The sequence below is a fragment of the Galeopterus variegatus genome, unplaced genomic scaffold (assembly GCF_000696425.1).
Source record: "Galeopterus variegatus unplaced genomic scaffold, G_variegatus-3.0.2 Scaffold1346, whole genome shotgun sequence".
Classification (NCBI taxonomy): domain Eukaryota; kingdom Metazoa; phylum Chordata; class Mammalia; order Dermoptera; family Cynocephalidae; genus Galeopterus; species Galeopterus variegatus.
Genome location: NW_007727457.1, coordinates 149,071 through 163,587, shown reverse-complemented (window position 1 = coordinate 163,587; position 14,517 = coordinate 149,071). Strand labels below are relative to the sequence as shown.

At 38.7% G+C, this 14,517-nt stretch overlaps 1 protein-coding gene across 1 annotated transcript in view; it reads right to left on the bottom strand.

Moving 5' to 3' along the window:
- RFX4 (regulatory factor X, 4 (influences HLA class II expression)) overlaps positions 1-14,517 on the bottom strand; it is a 162,713-nt gene that overhangs the window by 119,956 nt on the left and 28,240 nt on the right. The window lies entirely within an intron of this gene.

Below are 14,517 nucleotides of genomic sequence, written 5' to 3'. Positions count from 1 at the left end.
ACAGGCTGTAGTCACTGCTTGCTGATTGTTTTAGTCTGTTCAAGCTGCTATTACAAAAATGTCATGGACTGGGTGGTTTATAAACAACAGAAATTTATTTCTCACAGTTCTGCAGACTGGGAAGTCCAAAATCAGGGTGCTGGCAGATTCTGTGTCTGGAGAAGGCCTGGTTCATAGACAGCATCTTCTCACTGTGTCCTCATGTGGCAGAAGGGGTGAGGGAACTCACTAGAGTCTGTTTTACAATGGCACTCATCCCGTTCATGAGGGCTTCACCCTCATGACCTATTACTGCCCAAAGTCCCCACCTCCAAAAACCATCACTTTGGGGTTTATGTTTCAGCATAGGAATTTTTGGCCAACACAAACATTCAGTCTATAGCACTGACCAATGTGTCTGCCTTGCTAATGTGTATGTTCTTCAGGGCACAGACCTTGAACACCCTTGTGCCTCCAGCACCTACCCATGGCAGGGGCTCAGGAAGTACTTGTGGAATGAATGAATGAATGACTAAAGTAATAACCATAATTAAATGCTGAACCTTCCAACCTGATTTCAGTAAGCATACAAAATAGTAATACTACTAGGAAGTTTATCGAGGACTTATAATGTTCCACGCACTGTGCAAAGTGCTTCATTTTACTGCATTTAGTTTTCACAGCTGCCCTAGCACGTGCACAATGTAATGCATGTGAAACATCAAATACAGCACCTGTGGTGTACTTAGTGCTTTATCAATGTTAGGCCTAATTATTAATATTATCCCCTTTTACAGAGAAAGAAACTGAGGCTCAGAGAAATGAAGCACTTTGTCCAAGCTCACACAGTTAGTGGTGAGGTAAAGACAAGGACCCAGTCTACTTGACGTCAAAATCTCCCCAATCCCAAACATACATGAGCCTCACTCTCTCTTCAGACCTATAGTACTGGACTGACTTTTGGGAACATAGTATCTGCCTAATCATTTCCTTTCTGCCTCTATACTGGTTGAATTCACAATATTTGGGAACCTATTCTAGAATATTTCCTGCCTGGAGCCAGTGTGACAGAGTTTAATAATGAGGAAGAACATTTCTAAATTAATTACTTCTTTTCAAATCCCAGGAAAGGTTCAAGTTTATATGAGTCTCAAGTTTCACTTCAAAGTTTTAATTCTATTTCCTTTCATTATACTGACCTGGCTGCACCTGGCCAGACCTCACCTGTTGGGAACATGGGACTGCCAAATGTTTTATTTCCCTTTATCCACCCCCTTCCCATCCCTGTAAGGAACACCAGCTGATGATCGGGGTGCCTGGCGCCCGGGGCCTTTGGCAGTAGGCATCAGTCGCTGGCAGCAAACCCTCTCCCCGTGGGAACAGGGCTAAGTCCCAAACAAAACTGTGATGTTGGCTGCATTGCTCCGAGGGGCCCACACCTGCTTCCTTTCTCCTCCTCTGGGTGAATTCCTTCATAACTGCGGAGTAGGAAAGGGCCTGTCTAACTTTGATACAAAACCCAAAAGGCATGAAAGAAAAGACTGATAGATTTCACTACATAAAAAATCCAGATCTTTTATGGGAGGAGAGAAAACATCCCATAAGTACAAAGATAATGACCTGCTTGGGAAAATTGCAATCATATCGCAGACAAGGGTCTCATGTGCCCACCACAGAAAAGAGCTCCCATAAAACCAGGAGGAAAAAGACCAGGAACCAAGAGAAAAAATAAGCAAGCACATGACACACAGTTGATGGAAAAAATACAAATGCTCCTTAAAGATGAAAAAAATGATCAGTCTCAATCAATGAAAACAGGAATTCCACTAAGATACATTTTTCACTTAGATTGGCAAAAATCCAAACTGTGACCACACAACTCTGCTGTGAAGCTGTGGGAAACAGGCGACCTCCCACCTCATGTGGGGAGTGCAAAATGGTGTGTCCCATATGGAAGGTCATTTGGCAGAATCTACTGCAGTCCCACATGCTCTTTATCCAGCAGTCAGTCCCATGTCTGGGAGCTGATCCCACAGCTATACCTGGACACATACAAGATGATGTGTGTACAAGGTTAATGGTTACAGCTTGTCTGTAACAGCAAAAGTTTGGAAACAGCCCAGGTGTTCGTCTGGTTAACTACATTATGATGCATCCTTATAATGGAATATTATGCAACTGTAAAACAAAACAAAACAAAACCCAAAATGATTAAAAACAAAAAAGAATAAGGATGCTCTCTATGTTCTTACTGATACGAACGATCCAGGTTTATTACTAAGTGAAAGAAGCAAGCCACAACACAATGCATATAGTGTGCTACTTTTTTGTGTAAGAAAGTGGCAAAAAAAAGAACAAATAGGAAATACTGGAGGAATACATAATAAATGGATAAAAGTGCTTATCACTAGGAAACTATACTTGAGGGATGGGGTGGGACCAAGACTCCTCAATGAGTATCTTCTACAGCATTTTTATTTTTGAACCGTATGAATGTATTATCTATTCAAAAGTATGCTAATTAAATGTGAAGAAATTACAAGCCTCTACTGGGGAGGAGGCATCTAAAGGAAGACTCTACTCAAATGACTAAGTGATCCTGCAGTGCCAAAGACTGAAAGCAAATTAGAAGTACTCATAATCTAGTACAGCTTTATAGTCTGTTTAGGTTTCCTAATATCCATATATTTCATGAACACTTGCTGAGCACCCAGACAGAGACAGTCCCTTCCCCTCAGGGCGTTTCAGTCCCATGGAGCATGCAGAGGGACCCTGGCAGTGTGCAGAGGCACAGAGGAAGGAGTACGTCATTCTCCCCTAGAGGTGTGGGGGAAAGTCCGCTGGAGAGGAGAGGACAGAATTGGTGACAGTGCATATGGAGGCGAGGAAGGGGAGAAGCCAAGGAGATCGTCTTAAATCATAACCTCAGCAGCCAGGACTAAAACTGCAGCAGACACCCATGGGGTGATCCAATTCTTTGAAAGCACCCTAGAGGACTCCCCTGTAGAACTCTGTCCTGGACGTGGAGTCATTGCCCTAGCCCTCGGAGCTGTCTGGATGCCTTTCTGCTCTGGTGGGAACTTGTGCCCACACCTCGGTGGAAATACAGAGCTCCTGGCCACCCGGAACTTCTCCTGGGAGAAAACTGCAGCCTTCTCTTCTCCACAGTGCAGAAGGCTGAGCGTTCCTTTTGTCTTTTTTTGTAAAGAATTTCAAATAATATTTAACCACATTTCCTCTTCTCTGGAATCCCTTTTATGAAGTGACAAAACCCCAAACTGGACAATACACTAAGACAGGCTGAGCGAGCGGGGTGGAGTGAGAGAGAGATGTAACTTTCACTTATATAGCCTGAAATGTGATGACATCTTAATATGATAATGATGACCCCAGGTCTCCGGTGACATCATGACATCGAATGCAAACTCTTCCCTTCCCTATGCCATAAACATTCTCTGTCACCCCCCAACAGTCAGTAACAGCCATGCTGAGCTGGGGAAGGGTTGGGTGGGGAAAGGCAGAAGAATACATTCAGAGTGAGGCAAAACGCTGAGACAGGAGAATGGCAGAGAGAAGAGCACACAGTGTGCACTGCCTCAGGAGCAACAGAAGCCCCAGGCCCGACATCCACAACACACACACACACGCATGCACACACACACACACACACACACACCACACGCACATGCATGCACGCATGCATGCACGCATGGTGACCAGTAAACACACACACACACCACACGCACATGCATGCACGCATGCATGCACGCATGCACACACACACACCTGCACGCATAAATGCATGCAGAGTCTGATAACTTGGAGAGAAAGGGAAGGCTCTGGGCTCCCACCTAGAATATAGGATGAAGGCGGGAGTCATCTGATTTAGATATGAAGGAAAGGGTGACCTGAAAGCTAGAAGACTTGGGCACCTCTGGGTTACATTTGACTTGTTCTGATTCCCAAAAAGGGAAACAGGAGTCCCAAAGAATTCCACTGGGTTGCTGCTCTTTAGACCCATCCTATTATCTGAGTCCCCCCAATTTCCTCCATCCCCCTAACACCAGCATATTCTGTAGCCCCGTCATCAAACCTGAACTAGCTGAAAGCCCCCAAAGTATCCTCCTGGCTCTAATCTGCCTGCATAGAACCTCCACATTAACCTTCTGAAAACACCACCTTGATTCATCCCTCCTCCGGTCATCTCTGTTAGTGGCACCTTAGCCAACAGTTTCTAAACCCCTTGTTTGGAATTCAAGTCCCTCAACTACATGGCCCAAACTCATGTTCCCTGCCCTGTTTGTTTCCTATAATTCTGCAACATCTCTGATCAAGCTCATCTGGAAAACTCTCCAAGCTCAAAACCTGTCTCTGGCTTTCTACCTCCCAGCCCTTAACCATCAGCAAGAACCACATGAATCCTTTAAGTCCCAGTGCAAATGCTGCCTCCTCCAAGATGGCTTCCCCAGTCACCTTCCAACCTTGTGACTTCTTCCAAACTTAGACATGCATGATTATAAATCACCCGAAATTCTTGTTAAAATGTAGAGCATGTTTTAGTGGGTCTTGGGTGGGCCCGAGATTCTGCATTTCTAACAAGTTTCCAGGGAGGTCTATGCTGGAGTCTAGGACCACACTTGGTCTGGCAAGGTCTTAAGAACACCTTGCATCATTTGAATAAAATTGACTCACATATGGTCTTGTATTAATATTCAAATGTGTGCCTTAACTTCCCTTCTAGATCAAAAATTCCTTGACAGCAAGGATCTACAGAAGAGACATTTATGTAGTAGAAAGAGCCAGCTGTAAAATCAGACAGCTCTAAGTTTGAGTCTTAACTCTACCACTTACTTGCTATGACACTGAATAAGTCACATAACCTCTGAATCTCAGTTTCCTCATTTGTAAAATGGGGATAAAAAAATACCTTCCTTCCAGAGGATGAAAAGAAGTAATGGTGGTAATTATGCCTAGCACAATGCCTGATGCTGAATTTATTTTAGTTTTGGCTCCCTGCTCTTTCCTTTCTTATATAACTTTGGTTTTTCGATAGAGTCTTGCAAATAGTGCATGTTCAGGTAGTCTTCTGGGCCCAACTTCTGCAGGAACTTCTATTCTACCTGTACAATTCTGTTCAATACACACTGCTGGACTTTCTTCTCTGGATATGATACTCCAACCAGTCCTGGACTTTGTAATGCTTTGACAATCATAGTCCTACTATTTATTGGTGAGTATGCCATCAGAAGCATGAGTCTCTCCTGACATCTTCCCCGGGAGAAAATGCAATTCATTCAGGTTGGAAGTGAGAACTTATGAGACCTGAATTATGGTAAATAACTCATTCACTGTTGGTCAGTTCTTCACCCATCAGGCATTTGGGACTTGACTCTGATGGTCCAGGGTTTTCTTCCCCACTGCATTCCATCAAAACATATTAGTCCCATATCCCATTTCCTTGTGCTCACTGAGTCTGTAGCTAATCAACTAATCAATCTTTTCTGGGTTGCTAAAAGGGACATAACAAAAAGAACATTAAACAGAAATCAGAAGATCTGGGTAACAGTCCTGATTCTGCTACTAACTAGAGTGTGATCTTGGGCAAATCACTTCCCTTCCCTGAGCCACAAGTTTCCTTATCTGAAACACAGGAAAGTGGGTCAAGATGATCTATAAGATTTCATAGTCTTTGATTCTAAGCTAATAAACTCATTATTCTCCTATTCGAAGCAACGCATTTTTTTTTCTCAAGCAACACATTTTTATTTTAATCAGGAGCTCCTGGTGCTAATGCCTAGTTCTGGCTCATGCCAGTGGAAGTATTTTAGCAGGTGGAACTTTGACCCTTCTCACATCACCCTGGGAAGGCATTTTTACCCGCTTGCCTGGTCCAGATGTGCTCTCTATGGCCGACCCATTGGCCACCTAATAGCCAGTCCTTCGTTTTCCTGCTTAATAATCAAGCTCTAGTTTTATTCAAGGTAGTAATGTGACAGCTTCAGAGACAAATCATTTTCTAAGCCAGGAGATGGCAAACTCTTTCTGAAAAGGGGCTAGACAGTAAATATTTTAGGCATTGCAGGCCACAGATGGTCTATTCTTTTTCTTTTTTCTTTTTTTCCCCAACTCTACTCTTTAAAAATGGATGGGGGTGGGTGGGAATTCTTAGGTTATGGGATGTGCAAAAACAGGCCACAGGCTGGATTTGGCCTGTGGTTGGTCCAATCATCATAATCTTATTCTTTTGACAAATATTCACTCTTTTATCCTCCCATTCAGGTACAAATGACAGAGTTCTGGACAAAAACATACCAAGTAAGATAAGTCTGATGGGAGCTTCCTGGAAAGATTTTGTTGTTCCTGATAAAAGGGAGACACACAAGAAGGAAGCTAACTGGTGCCTCCACTTGCTCCATTTTCCTGTCTTGAATGTGGACTTGATGCCTGGACTTGCAGCAGCAATCTCACAATCTAATTATGAGGTATGAACATGAGGACAAAACACCAACAACTTAGGGGAGTCAGCAGAAAGACATACAGAGCCTGCATCCTTGATGATGTTGAGCTATTGAATACACTCTGGAACCTTCTACCTCCCATCTTAGGTTAAATAAGATAATAAATATCCACATCATTTAAACCACTGTCAATCCACTGTCTCTTGCAATTCAAAGCATTTTTAGCATACTAAATCTGAGATTTTCTTCCATCTTAATTAATTTTTAAAACTTCACCCCTTTCCTTTGCCAGGCACTGGTGCTACAAGAGTGAACCACACAACATTCCTGCCTTCATGGGGTTTTCAGTCTAATAAAAGAGATGACAAGGCACAAATATCGACACACCAGATCAGCCACTAAGAGGGGATGATGAGCATCTTAGCTCTACTCTTGGTGTTCCTACAGACAAATTATAAAATCTTCAATGACAAGTCTTTGAAACATGAAGGTTCACTACTTTCTGAGAGGCAGAATAGTGCAAAGACTAAAAGACTAAAGTTCAAAGGCAGATATACAAAACTGAGCCCAGGTCCCAGCTCTACCACCTACCAGCTACGTGACTTTGCAGGTTTCTTAACCCCTTTGAGCTTCAGTTTCTACGTGTGTAAACTAAAGCTCAAAATAATAAGCTACATCCTAGTATTGCAAGAACTGAATGAGAACATGAAATTAAAGCACTTCTTATTGCTTAATAAATGATAGCCATATATATATACATATTAACTGTAAATAAAATTGTGTGCCACATAACGATGGTTCAGTCAATGGCACATCGCATATCACCTAGCGATGTCATAGCCATGGTGACATCATAGCACAATGCACTACCCACATGTCTGTGGTGGTGCTGGCTAGGAGCCATGGGCTATACCATATAGCCTAGATGTGCAGTAGGCTATACCATCTAGGTTTGTGTAAGTGCACACTAAGATGTTCCCACAGTGATGAAATTTCCTAACGAAACATTCCCAAAACATATCCCCATCATTCTGATGCATGACTGTATATACATGCATAAAATTTTGCTTAACAGTATATTCTTTGAAAAAAAGACTGGAAGGAAACATACAAAAATATCAATAGTGGTTATCTCTAAATAGTGGAATTAGAGGCAATTGTTTTCTTTTCTAATATATACTTTTTCAAATATATGCACATATAACTTTTATACTCAGGGGACATTTTTAAAAATGTAATCTTTGTGTTCTGAAAATAAACAAAACATGTGAACTGAAACTTTTATTTTTTTTATCCAGGCAGGAGTCAGATTGCTCACATTCTAGATCTAGCACCAGCTTTGACTTCGTGTGCAATCTTAAAAAGCCACTTTCCCTCTCCAGGTCTATATCCCCTTGTCTAAAAGTTGTTGATAATCAGACTTCCAGTTCTCTCCAATCATTGATTAGTTAAGATTGGAGTTCAAGCTGAGTCAAGAGAGAATTTGGTAAACACCCAGGGCTTTCAGTTGTGGACCCAGAAAGGCCATGCCCTAGGAGTAAAGAGCATACTCCAGTAGTATGGACAAAACTGGAATAGAGTAGACTTACCAAGCCTGGACAAGGTCAAGGAGATCTGCTCGTTCTCTATTTGCCTGCTACAACAAGGCTTAACACTCATTAGAGAAAGTGAACATTGTTCACCCAAAGTCTCTTCAACTTTGCTCACCCAATGTCCGGCACTGGATCAAAAACTATAAGGCATTACTGAAAAACAGGACCCAAAAATTGAAATAAAAAAAAAAAAAGCTAGATAATAAAAATAAATTCAGAGATGATTCGCATATTAGAGTTATCTGAGCACTGGATCAAAAACTATAAGGCATTACTGAAAAACAGGACCCAAAAATTGAAATAAAAAAAAAAAGCTAGATAATAAAAATAAATTCAGAGATGATTCGCATATTAGAGTTATCTGAAAGAATGTTAAGATAACTATGGTTAATATGTTCAATGAGATAGAGAAAAAGATGGTCTAAATAGAGTGAATGATGGACAAAACAGATAAAAAAAACTGGAGAATATCAACTGGGATTTGGAAACTATGAAGAAAAAGTCAAATGGACCACTTACCATAGAAGAATGCGACATCTGAAATTATGATCACTTGGATGGCTTAATAGCAGACTGGACATGCTAGAAAATGGGAATTGAGAACTGAAAGGCAAGTCAATTAAAAAAAACCTGACATACAAGGGGAGAAAAATGGACAAACTAGAGCAAAACATAAGAAATATATGAAATACAGTCAAAAGGTCTAGTGTTCATGTAACTGGAGTTCCAGAAGGAGATGAGAAGGAAAGTGAGACAGAAAAATATTTGAAGAGACAATGGCCAATAATTCTACAAATCTGATGAAAAACAACCCACAGATTCAAGAAGCTCAGTGATCCCAAGAAGAATACATACAAGAAAACCATGCCTATATACGCATAGTTGAGCTACTGAAAACCAAAGACAGAGAAAAAATAATCTTAAAAGCAGCCAGAGACCAAAAGACATCACATTCAAAGGAGTGAAAATAAGTCTGATTTAACAGACATTTTTAGGACCCAGAAGACAATGTAATGACAACTTTAAAGTGTTGAACGGAAAAGACAGCCCCAATACCCTCACTAAGCTAATTTTTTTTTCCTTTTTGTCTTTTTTTCGTGACCAGTAACGGGATCGCAACCCTCGGTGTCGTGCCCGTACTGAGACCGGCAACGGGATCGCAACCCTCGGTGTCATGCCTGCACCGCGCTCAGCCAGTGAGCGGACCGGTCTCTATATGGGATCCGAACCCTCGGCGGGAGCGCTGCCACGCTCCCAAGCGCCGCACTCTACTGAGTCCACCACCGGGCCAGCCCCTAACCTAAAATTTTATATCCAGCAAAAATATCCTTCGAAAATATAAGTGGAATAAAGATGCTTTTCATGATCTACACTACACTGTGCTACACTACAAGAAATATGAAAGGAATTTCTTCAAGTTAAAGTAAAAATGATCCCACATGGAAGCACAGAATTGCTAACAGGAATAAAAAACCCTGGGAAGGGTAAATATAAATAAACATTGACTGTTTAAAGAAATAATAATAATGTCTTGTGGGGTATACAACATATGTAGAAGTAAAATACATTAAAGCAAGAGCTCAGAGGGTGGGAAAGAGGTAACTTGGGTTAAACTGAGACAGTGCTCCTGCACCGTGCTTGAAGGGGGAAGGAGTAACGTGGGGGAGACATAATGAGAGAAGAATGCATATTGTAATCCCTAAGATTGCCACACTGAAACAATGGATAATGGGAAAACTAGTAGAGGAAAACATTGAACATTTTTTTAAAGACTCCATTAAAAATCCCTCCCCAAAAATCTAAAAAAAGGAGGATAAAGGAATAAAGACAGATGTGACAAATCAAAAATAAATAGTAAGTTTGTTGATTTAAACCCAACAATGCCAGTAATGACATTAATTTTAAATGGTCTAAATGCTCCAATTAAAGGCAAAAAATATCAGACTGGATTTTTTTTAAAGCTATAGTAGAAAAAACCCTTAATAGTAAATATAGTAAGACTAAAAATAAAAATGTGAAAAAGACATACCATAACAATCCAAACAAAAAGAAAGCGCTTAGAGGAAAATTTATAACTTTAAATGTATATCTTAGAAAAGGTTGAAAATCAATTATCTAAGCATCTATTCAAAAGCTAGAAAAAGAGAGCAAATTAAACTCAAAGTAGAAAGATAAGAGCAAAAATAAGTGCAATAGAAAAAAGATATAAATTGAGAAAAACAACAGTCAAAAGTTGGATCTTCGAAAAGACTAATAAAATTGATAAATCTTGGCAAGACTGATCAAGAAAAACAGAAAACGTAAGTTGTCAATATCAAAAATGAAAGGATAACAACACTATAGGTGTTAAAAGCATGACAAAAGTAATAAAAGGAGAGTTTGAACATCATGCAAATAAATTTGAAAATTTAGATGAAATGGATTCCTTTAAATGATAATTTACTAAAAATAGCAAAATGAGAAATATGAAAATATAAATAATTCCACAGCTATATTAAAAATTGAATCCATCATTAAAAACCTTCCCTCAAAGAAAACTCCAAACCCAGATGATTTCAGCATTGAATTCTTCCAAATATTTATGAGAGAATACCAATCTTATACAAACTCTTCAAAACAACAAAAAAATAGAAAGCTTGCACCTCTTTTTGTTAGGCTTGTATAAGCAATAACTATAAAAGAAAAACATAGACAAATTGAACTGTGTTTGAATTGGTTAATGGACACAAAGAATGATTATATATTGCAATGATGAATAAGCTAACTATCCTGAATTGACCATCACATATTGTCCACAATGTTTCTTTTTGCAGGGGAGGGGAGCAGCTGGCCAGTAAGGGGATCTAAACCCTCGACTTTCGTGTTATAAGGGTTTAACCAACTGAGTGCTCTAACCAACTTAGTGTACACAAGTATGTTTCTTTTTGCAGGGGAGGGGAGCAGCTGGCCAGTAAGGGGATCTAAACCCTTGACTTTCGTGTTATAAGGGTTTAACCAACTGAGTGCTCTAACCAACTTAGTGTACACAAGTATTGACGGTCAACTTTGTACCCCACAAATATATACAGCCAATTGTTTCGATTAAAAAAGATTAAGAACTTCAGTTCATCTAAAGTTAACATTAAGCAAATGAAAAAGTAGTAAGAGGCAGAACTGGAAAAAGAGAGAGAGAGAATGAAAAGGAAAGCCACAAACCAAAGGAAGATATTTGTGATACTTTTATCTGAAAAACAATTCTTACAAAACATTAAGGAGAAGACAAACAACACGATTAAAAAAAGAACATAGGCAAAAGACCTGAACAGGTAGTTCAAAAGAGACCAAAAGAGACATCCAAATGTCCAATAAGCATGTGATAAGATGCTACTTTCACTAATTATCAGAGGTAGTAAGAGGCAGAACTGGAAAAAGAGAGAGAGAGAATGAAAAGGAAAGCCACAAACCAAAGGAAGATATTTGTGATACTTTTATCTGACAAATATCTCCTATTCAGTATATAAAAACAATTCTTACAAAACATTAAGGAGAAGACAAACAACACGATTAAAAAAAGAACATAGGCAAAAGACCTGAACAGGTAGTTCAAAAGAGACAAAAAGAGACATCCAAATGTCCAATAAGCATGTGATAAGATGCTACTTTCACTAATTATCAGAGAAATGCAATTAAAACTAAAGTGATATACACTGTACGCTCATGAGAACGGCTAATATTGAAAGAAGTGGCTATACCAAATGCTGGTAATGAAGTGAGACAACCAAACCTTTCATAAACTGCTGGCAGGAGTCTAAATTGGTACAACCACATTAGAAAGCTGTCAGGCAAAATCTACTAAAACCAAATATAGATATACCCCATGTTCTAGCAATTCTACCCCTAGGAACATACCAACAGAAATGAGAGCTCATGTCCACCAAAAGACATACAAGAATGTTCAGAGCACCCTATTCTCAAACTCTGTCAAAAAATGGCAGAGGAGACAATTCTTCCAAACTCATGCTATGAGTCCAGCTTTACCATGATACCAAAGCCAGAAAAAGACACTCCAAAAAAAGAAAAGTACAGACCAATATCCCTTATGAATATCAGTGCAAAAAGCCTCAAAAAATACAAGCAAACAGAATTCAACAGCATATTAAAAGGATTATACACCATGAACAAGTGGGATATATGAGTATTTCCTGAATGCAGGGATGGTCCAACATATGAAAATCAATCAATGTAATACACCACATTAACAGAATAAAGGGGAAAAAAACATGATCATTTCAATTCATGCAGAAAAAACATTTGACAAAATGCAACATCCTTTCACAATGAAATCACTCAACAAACTAGAAATAGAAGGAAACTACCTCAGTATAATAAAGGTCATATATGAAAAACCCACATCTAACATCATCCTCAATGGTGAAAGACTGGTAGCTTTTCTTTTAAGATCATGAACAAGACAAAGTCGCCTCCTTTTATCTCTTCTATTCAACGTCGTCCTGGAAGTCCTAGCCAGAGCAATTATGCAAGAAAAAGAAATAAAAGGATTCCAAATTGGTAAGAAAAAAGTAAAATTATCTCTCTTCACAGATGACATGATCGTGTATGTAGAAAACCCCAAGGATTCCACATACACCCACTCACAAATAAAACTGTTACAACTGATAAATGAATTCAACAAAGTTGCAGGATACAAAATCAACACGCACAACAAAATTGGTTGCATTTCTATATACTAACAATTAACATTCTGAAAAGGAAATTAAGAAAACAATCTACTTATAATAACATCAAAAAGAATAAAATACTTAGAAATAAACTTAATCAAGGAGGCCAAAGACTTGCACACTGAAAACTATAAAACATTGCTAAAAGAAATTAAAGGCACCAATACATGGAAAGACATCCTATGTTTATGGGTTAGAAGACTTAAGATGCCAAAACTACCCAAAGTGATCTACAGATTCAATGTAATCCCTATCAAAAATCCAATGGCATTTTTTGCAGAAATAGAAAAATCTATTCAGAAATTCAAATGGAATCTCAAGAGACCTTGAATAGCCAAAACAATCTTGAAAAAGAACAACAAAATTGGAGGTCTCACATTTCCTGATTTCAGAACATACTACAAAGCTACAGTCTGGTTCTGGCATAAAGACAGACATATAGATCGATGGAACAGAATAGAAAGCCCCGAAATAAATCCTTGCATACAATGGTACTTCAAACAGTTCGTGAAAAAAATGGAATTAAAAGATAATACAAAATCTTTGCATGACCTTTTTGAAGACCCATCCATATATAGTGAAATGATTTTTGACAAGAGTGCCAAGACCATTCAATGGGGAAGAACAGTCTTTTAAAAAAATTGTGCTGGAAAAACTGGATATCCAAATGCAAAAGATTAAAGTTGGGCTCTCACCTAACACCATATACAAATATTAACTCAAAATGAATCAAGGACCTAAAACTATTAAACTCTTAGTAGAAAACATTGGGCAAAAGCTTCAGGGCATTGGATTTGACAATGATTTCCTGGATATGACATCAAATGCACAGGCAACAAAAGAAAAAACAGGTAAATTGGACTACATCAAAATAAACATCTGTGCATTAAAGAACACAATCAACAGAGTGAGAAGGCAACCCACGGAATGGGAGAAAATATTTGTAAAACAAATATCTGATAAGGGATTAATATCAAGAATATATAAGGAACTTTTTCTACAGCTTAGTAACAACAAAACCCAAACATCCTGATTTTAAAATGGGCAAAGGATTTAGACATTTCTTCAAAGATATACAAATGGTCAATAAGCACATGAAAAGATATTTAATATTACTAATCATTACAGAAATGCAAATCAAAACCACTTCACACTCATTAGTATAGATATGATCAAAAAGCCCCAGAAAATAACAAGTGATGGCCAGGATGTGGAGAAATTGGAACTCTTGTGCATTGCTGGTGGGAACGTAAAATAGTATAGCCACTATAGAAAGCAGTTTTGTGTTTCTCAAAAAATTAAACATAGAATTACCAAATGATCCAATGATTCCACTTCTGGGTATATACCCAAAAGAACTGAAAGCAGAAACTTTAACAGATTTTGTATACCCATATTCATAGCAGCATTATTCTCAATGACCAAAAGGTGGAAAAACCCCAAATGTTCATCAATGGATGAATGAATACAGAAAACTTGGTATATCCATCAACTGGCTATTACTTAGTTTTAAAAAGGAAAAAAATTCTGACACATGCTAAAACACAGATTAACCTTGAAGGCATTATGCTAAGTGAAATAAACCACAGAAAGACAAATACTGTATAATTCTATATATGTAAGATACTTAGAGTAGTAAAATTTATAGAGGCATAAAGTAGAGTATTGGTTGCCAGAGATTGGGGGAAAGGGGGAATGGAGAGTTACTGTTTAATTGGTATAGAGTTTTAATTTGAGAAGATGAAAAAAGTTCTATAGATGAATGGTGGT